This window comes from Eleutherodactylus coqui, unplaced genomic scaffold (genome assembly GCF_035609145.1).
Source record: "Eleutherodactylus coqui strain aEleCoq1 unplaced genomic scaffold, aEleCoq1.hap1 HAP1_SCAFFOLD_487, whole genome shotgun sequence".
Taxonomy (NCBI): Eukaryota; Metazoa; Chordata; class Amphibia; order Anura; family Eleutherodactylidae; genus Eleutherodactylus; species Eleutherodactylus coqui.
Window position 1 is genome coordinate 50001 of NW_027102314.1, and position 9931 is coordinate 59931.

Genomic DNA, 9931 nt, shown 5'->3' on the forward strand with positions numbered 1-9931 from the left:
CCAGGCCGGGTTGGAGTTCCAGGAGGTCGGCCTGACTCTGGAGGTTTTCCCCTTAGCATTTCCCCATAGGCCAAAAGGGGGGAAGTCAAAAAAGCACCCCCGGCAGATGTATGCAGAAGGGGCTGGGGGGTGACGGAGAGCGGGCTGTTGGCAGCTGCGTGGTGGCTGCTGGCAGCCGTGTGCTGGCTGCAGGGGTGGGCCTGGGCGGCTGCCGAGGGCCCCCGTAGTGCACCTACCAGCGGTGGTTGAAGACATTGCCTGAGCCTCCGATGTGCCCGGGCAGGACACCCGGGAGGCGGGGAACAGCCCCCGCTGAAGTCCATGGCATGTGCCAGAATCGAGTCTTGGAGAAAAAGTGACAAAGTCCAAACGCTCCAGGCGCCGGCCAGGGCGGTTGACCCCGGCTGGCCGGGCCGGCGGGAGCTGCGGCTGCCGGGGCTGAGCCGAGTGTCGATGCATGTCGTGAGAACCGGGAAGGGGACAAACCTGTGGCTCCAGGCCGGGTTGGAGTTCCAGGAGGTCGGCCTGACTCTGGACGTTTTCCCCTTAGCATTTCCCCATAGGCCAAAACGGGGGAAGTCAAAAAAGCACCCCCGCCAGATGTATGCAGAGTTGGGCTGGGGGGTGACGGGGAGCGGGCTGTTGGCAGCTGTGTGGTGGCTGCAGGGGTGGGCCTGGGCGGCTGCGGAGGGCGCCTTCAGAGTGCACCTACCAGTAGGGGCTCAAGACCCAGGCTGAGCCTCCGATGTGCCCGGGCAGGACACCCAGGAGGCGGGGAGCAGACACCCCCGCTGAAGCCCACGGCAGTTGGCAGAGATGAGTCTTGGAGAAAAAAAACGACAAAGTCCAAACGCTCCAGGCGCTGGCCAGGGGTGCGGACCGGGCCGGCCGGGCCGGCGGGGGCTGCGGCTGCCGGGGCTGAGCCGAGTGTTGATGCATGTCCTGAGAACCGGGAAGGGGACAGACCGGTGGCTCCAGGCCGGGTTGGAGTTCCAGGAGGTCGGCCTGACTCTGGAGGTTTCCCCCCTGGCTTTTCCCCATAGGCCAAAAGGGGGGAAGTCAAAAAAGCACCCCCGCCAGATGTATGCAGAGTTGGGCTGGGGGGTGACGGGGAGCGGGCTGTTGGCAGCTGTGTGGTGGCTGCTGGCAGCCGTGTGCTGGCTGCAGGGGTGGGCCTGGGCGGCTGCCGAGGGCCCCCGTAGTGCACCTACCAGCAGTAGCTCAAGACCCAGGCTGACCCTCCGATGTGCCCGGGCAGGACACCCAGGAGGCGGGGAGCAGCCCCCGCTGAAGCCCACGTCAGTTGGCAGAGACGGGTCTTTGAGAAAAAATGACAAAGTCCAAACGCTCCAGGCGCTGGCCAGGGATGCGGACCGGGCTGGCCGGGCCGGCGGGGGCTGCGGCTGCCGGGGCTGAGCCGAGTGTTGATGCATGTCGTGAGAACCGGGAAGGGGACAAACCTGTGGCTCCAGGCCGGGTGGGAGTTCCAGGAGGTCGGCCTGACTCTGGAGGTTTTCCCCTTAGCTTTTCCCCATAGGCCAAAAGGGGGGAAGTCAAAAAAGCACCCCCAGCAGATGTATGCAGGAGGGGCTGGGGGGTGACGGAGAGCGGGCTGTTGGCAGCTGTGTGGTGGCTGCTGGCAGCCGTGTGCTGGCTGCAGGGGTGGGCCTGGGCGGCTGCCGAGGGCCCCCGAAGCGCACCTACCAGCAGTAGCTCAAGACCCAGGCTGAGCCTCCGATGTGCCCGGGCAGGACACCCAGGAGGCGGGGAGCAGCCCCCGCTGAAGTCCATGGCATGTGCCAGAGGCGAGTCTTGGAGAAAAAACGACAAAGTCCAAACGCTCCAGGCGTGCAGGCCAGGGGTGCGGACCGGGCTGGCCGGGCCGGCGGGAGCTGCGGCTGCCGGGGCTGAGCCGAGTGTTGATGCATGTCGTGAGAACCGGGAAGGGGACAAACCTGTGGCTCCAGGCCGGGTGGGAGTTCCAGTAGGTCGGCCTGACTCTGGAGGTTTTCCCCTTGGCATTTCCCCATTGGCCAAAACGGGGGAAGTCAAAAAAGCACCCCCGGCAGATGTATGCAGGAGGGGCTGGGGGGTGATGGCGAGCGGGCTGTTGGCAGCTGTGTGGTGGCTGCTGGCAGCCGTGTGCTGGCTGCAAGGGTGGGCCTGGGCGGCTGCGGAGGGCCCCCCCGAGTGCACCTACCAGTAGGGGCTGAAGACCCAGGCTGAGCCTCCGATGTGCCCGGGCAGGACACCCAGGAGGCGGGGAGCAGCCCCCGCTGAAGCCCAGGGCAGTTGGCACAGATGGGTCTTTGAGAAAAAACGACAAAGTCCAAACGCTCCAGGCGCTGGCCAGGGGTGCGGACCCGGCTGGCCGGGCCGGCGGGGGCTGCAGCTGCCGGGGTTGAGCCGAGTGTCAGTGCAGGTCCTGAGAACCGGGAAGGGGACAAACCGGTGGCTCCAGGCCGGGTTGGAGTTCCATGAGGTCGGCCTGACTCTGGAGGTTTTCCCCCTGGCTTTTCCCCATAGGCCAAAAGGGGGGAAGTCAAAAAAGCACCCCCAGCAGATGTATGCAGAGTTGGGCTGGGGGGTGACGGAGAGCGGGCTGTTGGCAGCTGTGTGGTGGCTGCTGGCAGCCGTGTGCTGGCTGCAGGGGTGGGCCTGGGCGGCTGCGGAGGGCCCCCTGAGTGCACCTGCCAGCGGTGGCTCAAGACATTGCCTGAGCCTCCGATGTGCCCGGGCAGGACACCCAGGAGGCGGGGAGCAGCCCCCGCTGAGGTCCATGGCATGTGCCAGAGGTGAGTCTTGGAGAAAAAAAACGACAAAGTCCAAACGCTCCAGGCGCCGGGCAGGGTGGCGGACCCGGCTGGCCGGGCTGGCGGGGGCTGCGGCGGCCGGGGCTGAGCCGAGTGTCGATGCATGTCCTGAGAACCGGGAAGGGGACAAACCGGTGGCTCCAGGCCGGGTTGGAGTTCCATGAGGTCGGCCTGACTCTGGAGGTTTCCCCCCTGGCTTTTCCCCATAGGCCAAAAGGGGGGAAGTCAAAAAAGCACCCCCAGCAGATGTATGCAGAGGGGCTGGTGGGTGATGGATAGTGGGCTGTTGGCAGCTGTGTGGTGGCTGCTGGCAGCCGTGTGCTGGCTGCAGGGGTGGGCCTGGGCGGCTGCGGAGGGCCCCCGTAGTGCACCTACCAGTAGGGGGCTCGAGACCCAGGCTGAGCCTCCGATGTGCCCGGGCAGGACACCCAGGAGGCGGGGAGCAGCCCCCGCTGAGGTCCATGGCATGTGCCAGAGGTGAGTCTTGGAGAAAAAAAACGACAAAGTCCAAACGCTCCAGGCGCCGGGCAGGGTGGCGGACCCGGCTGGCCGGGCTGGCGGGGGCTGCGGCGGCCGGGGCTGAGCCGAGTGTCGATGCATGTCCTGAGAACCGGGAAGGGGACAAACCGGTGGCTCCAGGCCGGGTTGGAGTTCCATGAGGTCGGCCTGACTCTGGAGGTTTTCCCCCTGGCTTTTCCCCATAGGCCAAAAGGGGGGAAGTCAAAAAAGCACCCCCAGCAGATGTATGCAGAGTTGGGCTGGGGGGTGACGGAGAGCGGGCTGTTGGCAGCTGTGTGGTGGCTGCTGGCAGCCGTGTGCTGGCTGCAGGGGTGGGCCTGGGCGGCTGCGGAGGGCCCCCTGAGTGCACCTGCCAGCGGTGGCTCAAGACATTGCCTGAGCCTCCGATGTGCCCGGGCAGGACACCCAGGAGGCGGGGAGCAGCCCCCGCTGAGGTCCATGGCATGTGCCAGAGGTGAGTCTTGGAGAAAAAAAACGACAAAGTCCAAACGCTCCAGGCGCCGGGCAGGGTGGCGGACCCGGCTGGCCGGGCTGGCGGGGGCTGCGGCGGCCGGGGCTGAGCCGAGTGTCGATGCATGTCCTGAGAACCGGGAAGGGGACAAACCGGTGGCTCCAGGCCGGGTTGGAGTTCCATGAGGTCGGCCTGACTCTGGAGGTTTCCCCCCTGGCTTTTCCCCATAGGCCAAAAGGGGGGAAGTCAAAAAAGCACCCCCAGCAGATGTATGCAGAGGGGCTGGTGGGTGATGGATAGTGGGCTGTTGGCAGCTGTGTGGTGGCTGCTGGCAGCCGTGTGCTGGCTGCAGGGGTGGGCCTGGGCGGCTGCGGAGGGCCCCCGTAGTGCACCTGCCAGCGGTGGCTCAAGACATTGCCTGAGCCTCCGATGTGCCCGGGCAGGACACCCAGGAGGCGGGGAGCAGCCCCCGCTGAGGTCCATGGCATGTGCCAGAGGTGAGTCTTGGAGAAAAAAAACGACAAAGTCCAAACGCTCCAGGCGCCGGGCAGGGTGGCGGACCCGGCTGGCCGGGCTGGCGGGGGCTGCGGCGGCCGGGGCTGAGCCGAGTGTCGATGCATGTCCTGAGAACCGGGAAGGGGACAAACCGGTGGCTCCAGGCCGGGTTGGAGTTCCATGAGGTCGGCCTGACTCTGGAGGTTTCCCCCCTGGCTTTTCCCCATAGGCCAAAAGGGGGGAAGTCAAAAAAGCACCCCCAGCAGATGTATGCAGAGGGGCTGGTGGGTGATGGATAGTGGGCTGTTGGCAGCTGTGTGGTGGCTGCTGGCAGCCGTGTGCTGGCTGCAGGGGTGGGCCTGGGCGGCTGCGGAGGGCCCCCGTAGTGCACCTACCAGTAGGGGGCTCGAGACCCAGGCTGAGCCTCCGATGTGCCCGGGCAGGACACCCAGGAGGCGGGGAGCAGCCCCCGCTGAAGCCCAGGGCAGTTGGCAGAGATTGGTCTTTGAGAAAAAATGACAAAGTCCAAACGCTCCAGGCGCTGGTCAGGGGTGCGGACCCGGCTGGCCGGGCCGGCGGGAGCTGCGGCGGCTGGGGAAGAGCCGAGTGTCGATGCATGTCCTGAGAACCGGGAAGGGGGCAAACCAGTAGCTCCAGGCCGGGTTGGAGTTCCATGAGGTCGGCCTGACTCTGGAGGTTTTCCCCTTGGCATTTCCCCATAGGCCAAAACGGGGGAAGTAAAAAAAGCACCCCCAGCAGATGTATGCAGAGTTGGGCTGGGGGGTGATGGGGAGCGGGCTGTTGGCAGCTGTGTGGTGGCTGCTGGCAGCCGTGTGCTGGCTGCAGGGGTGGGCCCCGGGCGGCTGCGGAGGGCCCCCGGAGTGCACCTACCAGTAGGGGCTGAAGACCCAGGCTGAACCTCCGATGTGCCCGGGCAGGACACCCAGGAGGCGGGGAGCAGCCCCCGCTGAAGCCCACGGCAGTTGGCAGAGGCGAGTCTTGGAGAAAAAAACGACAAAGTCCAAACGCTCCAGGCGAGCCGGCCAGGGGTGCGGACCCGGCTGGCCGGGCCGGCGGGAGCTGCGGCGGCCGGGGCTGAGCCGAGCGTCGACGCATGTCCTGAGAACCGGGAAGGGGACAAACCGGTGGCTCCAGGCCGGGTTGGAGTTCCATGAGGTCGGCCTGACTCTGGAGGTTTTCCCCCTGGCTTTTCTCCATAGGCCAAAACGGGGGGAGGCAAAAAAGCACCCCCAGCAGATGTATGCAGGAGGGGCTGGGGGGTGACGGAGAGCGGGCTGTTGGCAGCTGTGTGGTGGCTGTTGGCAGCTGTGTGGTGGCTGCTGGCAGCCGTGTGCTGGCTGCAGGGATGGGCCCCGGGCGGCTGCGGAGGGCCCCCAAAGCGCACCTACCAGTAGGGGCTGAAGACCCAGGCTGAGCCTCCGATGTGCCCGGGCAGGACACCCAGGGGGCGGGGAGCAGCCCCCGCTGAAGTCCATGGCATGTGCCAGAGGCGACTCTTGGAGAAAAAAAACGACAAAGTCCAAACGCTCCAGGCGTGCCGGCCAGGGGTGCGGACCCGGCCGGGCCGGCGAGAGCTGCGGCGGCCGGGGCAGAGCCGCGTGTCGATGCAGGTGGTGAGAACCGGTATGAGGGTAATCCTGGTCGCTCCGGGCCGAGCCAGGGTTCCAGGAGGGCGGAAGGAGCGGGCCCGTTTCCCCTGATAGCGCCGACGACGGTAAAATAAGGCCTCGCAAAACGTCAGCACGAACACCTTGTCGGGGTATAAGGGAACGAGCGGTGTGCGGTCTTTGACAAAGTGACAGTATTTCTCCAAAAAAAGCACCCCCGGCAGATGCGTGCAGACGGGGCTGGCTGGTGACGGAGAGCGGCGGGCTGTTGGCAGCAGTGTGCTGGCTGCAAGGGGTGGCCCGGGGCGGCTGCGGAGGGCCCCCAAAGTGCACCTGCCAGCGGTGGCTCAAGACCCTGGCTGAGCCTCCGATGTCCCCGGGCAGGACCCCAGCAGGCCGGGCACGGACCGCAGCTTGCCCCCTTTGCCGTCCGATGAAGCTCGCACGGTCAGAAAAAGTTTCAAAGTCCCAACGGGGGAGAGAGTGTTGACGGCGAGGGGGCGCTGGCTGCTCCAGGGGCCGGGAGGGAGGCCCTGGAGGTCGGCCTGGGGGTGAGTGGAGCGGCCCCCGTGTGTCCCTGAGCGTCCCCCGGTCTTTGGTCGAGAGGGGGTCTCAGCCGCTAATGTGCCCGCCCGGGTACCTAGGCAGGCCGGCCTGGGGCGAGTGGAGCAGCCCCCGTGTGTCCCTGAGCGTCCCCCGGTCTTTGGTCGAGAGGGGGTCTCAGCCGCTAGTGTGCCCGCCCGGGTACCTAGGGAGGCCGGCCTGGGGCGAGTGGAGCAGCCCCCGTGTGTCCCTGAGTGTCCCCTGGCGTTTGCTGAAGAGGGGGTCTCAGCCGCTAATGTGCCCGCCTGGGTACCTAGGGAGGCCGGCCTGGGGCGAGTGGAGCAGCCCCCGTGTGTCCCCGAGCGCCCCCCGGTCTCTGGTGGAGAGGGGGTCTCAGCCGCTAATGTGCCCGCCTCAGGGAGTCCGGCCTGGGGCGAGTGGAGCAGCCCCCGTGTGTCCCCGAGTGCCCCCCCGGTCTTTGGTGGAGAGGGGGTCTCAGCCGCTAATGTGCCCGCCTCAGGGAGTCCGGCCTGGGGCGAGTGGAGCAGCCCCCGTGTGTCCCTGAGCGTCCCCCGGTCTTTGGTGGAGAGGGGGTCTCAGCCGCTAATGTGCCCGCCTCAGGGAGGCCGGCCTGGGGCGAGTGGAGCAGCCCCCGTGTGTCCCTGAGCGTCCCCCGGTCTCTGGTGGAGAGGGGGCCTCAGCCGCTAATGTGCCCGCCTCAGGGAGGCCGGCCTGGGGCGAGTGGAGCAGCCCCCGTGTGTCCCTGTGTGTCCCCCGGTCTTTGGTGGAGAGGGGGCCTCAGCCGCTAATGTGCCCGCCTCAGGGAGGCCGGCCTGGGGCGAGTGGAGCAGCCCCCGTGTGTCCCTGAGCGTCCCCCGGTCTTTGGTCGAGAGGGGGTCTCAGCCGCTAATGTGCCCGCCTCAGGGAGGCCGGCCTGGGGCGAGTGGAGCAGCCCCCGTGTGTCCCTGAGCGTCCCCCGGTCTTTGGTGGAGAGGGGGCCTCAGCCGCTAATGTGCCCGCCTCAGGGAGGCCGGCCTGGGGCGAGTGGAGCAGCCCCCGTGTGTCCCTGAGCGTCCCCCGGTCTTTGGTCGAGAGGGGGTCTCAGCCGCTAATGTGCCCGCCTCAGGGAGGCCGGCCTGGGGCGAGTGGAGCAGCCCCCGCGTGTCCCTGAGTGTCCCCTGACGTTTGCTGAAGAGGGGGTCTCAGCCGCTAATGTGCCCGCCTCAGGGAGGCCGGCCTGGTGCGAGTGGAGCAGCCCCCGTGTGTCCCTGAGCGTCCCCCGGTCTTTGGTGGAGAGGGGGCCTCAGCCGCTAATGTGCCCGCCTCAGGGAGTCCGGCCTGGGGCGAGTGGAGCAGCCCCCGTGTGTCCCCGAGCGCCCCCCGGTCTCTGGTGGAGAGGGGGTCTCAGCCGCTAATGTGCCCGCCTCAGGGAGTCCGGCCTGGGGCGAGTGGAGCAGCCCCCGTGTGTCCCCGAGCGCCCCCCGGTCTCTGGTGGAGAGGGGGTCTCAGCCGCTAATGTGCCCGCCCGGGTACCCAGGGAGGCCGGCCTGGGGCGAGTGGAGCAGCCCCCGTGCGTCCCTGAGCGCCCCCCTGGCGTTTGCTCAAGAGGGGGTCCCAGCCGCCAATATGGCCGCCCGGGTACCCGCGGGGGCCGCCCTGGGGCGAGTGGAGCAGCCCCCGTGTGCCCCTGAGCGCCCCCTGGCGTTCGCTGAAGAGGGGGTCTCAGCCGCCAATATGGCCGCCCGGGTGCCCGGGGGAGCGGCCTGGGGTGGCCCTGTGCAGCCTCCGGGCGCCCCTGAGTGTTTTCCAGTATCTGGCCGAGACACCCCCTGACCCTCCGACTGTGTCCGTTTGGAGCGCCTGGTGCCTGGGCACCCCCTGAGTGTTTTTCAGTATCTGGCCGAGACACCCCCTGACCCTCCGACTGTGTCCGTTTTTAGTGCCTGGTGCCTGGGCACAGACCGCGGCAGCTCCCGCTGGCCGCATTGACAGAGTGCTGAAAAAATGACAAAGTCCGAAAATGCCTGAGAACCGGGAAGGGGACAAACCGGCGGCTCCAGGCCGAGCCGGAGTTCCAGGAGGTCGGCATGATTTTGCCGGTTTCCCCATAGGAGGTGCCAAGTTGCCAAAATGGGGGAACTCAAAAAAGCACCCCCGCCAGATGTATGTAGGGGGGCTGGATGGTCGATGGGGAGTGGGTGCCTGGCAGCAGGGGCCACCCCGCGCAGGTGCCCCGGGGGGCCCGCGGGGGGCCCCCGAAGACACCCCCCCCAGCACTCGCTGAAAACCCCGTCCGAGCCGCCCGCGCTGCCCGGAGGGAGTCCCGGGAGGCCGGGCACGGCCCGCAGGTCTCTCCCTCTGCCCCCCGGTGAGGTTTGCACGGGGGGGAAAAGTTTCAAAGTCCCGACGGGGGGCGAGAGACAGTGCGGCGAGGGGTGGCGGGCTGCTCCGCGGACCCGGGGGAAGCCCGGGGAGGGCGGCCTGAGGGCGCGGAGGGCCCCCTGAGAGTGCCTACGGGTAGTAGGTGAGAAACCCTGCCTGTACCTCCCACGGGGCCCGGGCAGGGACCCCGGGAGGCCGGGCAGAGCCCGCAGGTCGCCCCCTTCCCGTCCGATGAAGCTCGCACGGTCAGAAAAGTTTCAAAGTCCCAACGGGGGGAGAGTGTTGACGGCGAGGGGGGTGCAGGCTGCTCCAGGGTCCGGGGGCAGCCCCTGGAGGTCGGCCTGGGGGTGTGGAGGGGCCCCCCTGAGAGCACCCAACAGTAGTTGCTCAAGACCCTGCCTGAGCCTCCGATGTGCCCGGGCATGAACCCCAGGAGGCGGGGAACAGCCGTGGCAGCCCCTGCTGAAGTCCTTGGCAGTTGGCAGAGGCGAGTCTTGGGGAAAAAAACGACAAAGTCCAAACGCTCCAGGCGCCGGCCAGGGGGGCGGACGTGGCTGGCCTGGCCGGCGGGTGCTGCGGCTGCCGGGGCTGAGCCGAGTGTCGATGCATCTCCTGAGAACCGGGAAGGGGACAAACCGGTGGCTCCAGTCCGAGCTGGAGTTCCAGAAGGTCGGCCTGACTCTGGAGGTTTTCCCCCTGGCTTTTCCCCATAGGCCAAAAGGGGGGAAGTCAAAAAAGCACCCCCGGCAGATGTATGCAGAAGGGGCTGGGGGGTGACGGAGAGCGGGCTGTTGGCAGCTGCGTGGTGGCTGCAGGGGTGGGCCTGGGCGGCTGCGGTGGGCCCCCTGAGTGCACCTGCCCGTGGTGGCTGAAAACCCAGGCTGAGCCTCCGATGTGCCCGGGCAGGACCCCAGGAGGCCGGGCACAGAACGCCGGTTGCCCCCCATTGCCGTTTGACGAAGCTTGCACGGTCAGAAAAGTTTCAAAGTCCCAACGGGGAGAGAGTGTTGACGGCGAGGGGGTGCTGGCAGCTCCAGCGGCCGGGGGCAACCGCTGGAGGCTGGGCCCGGACTGCGGCAGCCCCCCTTGCAGTCGAACAA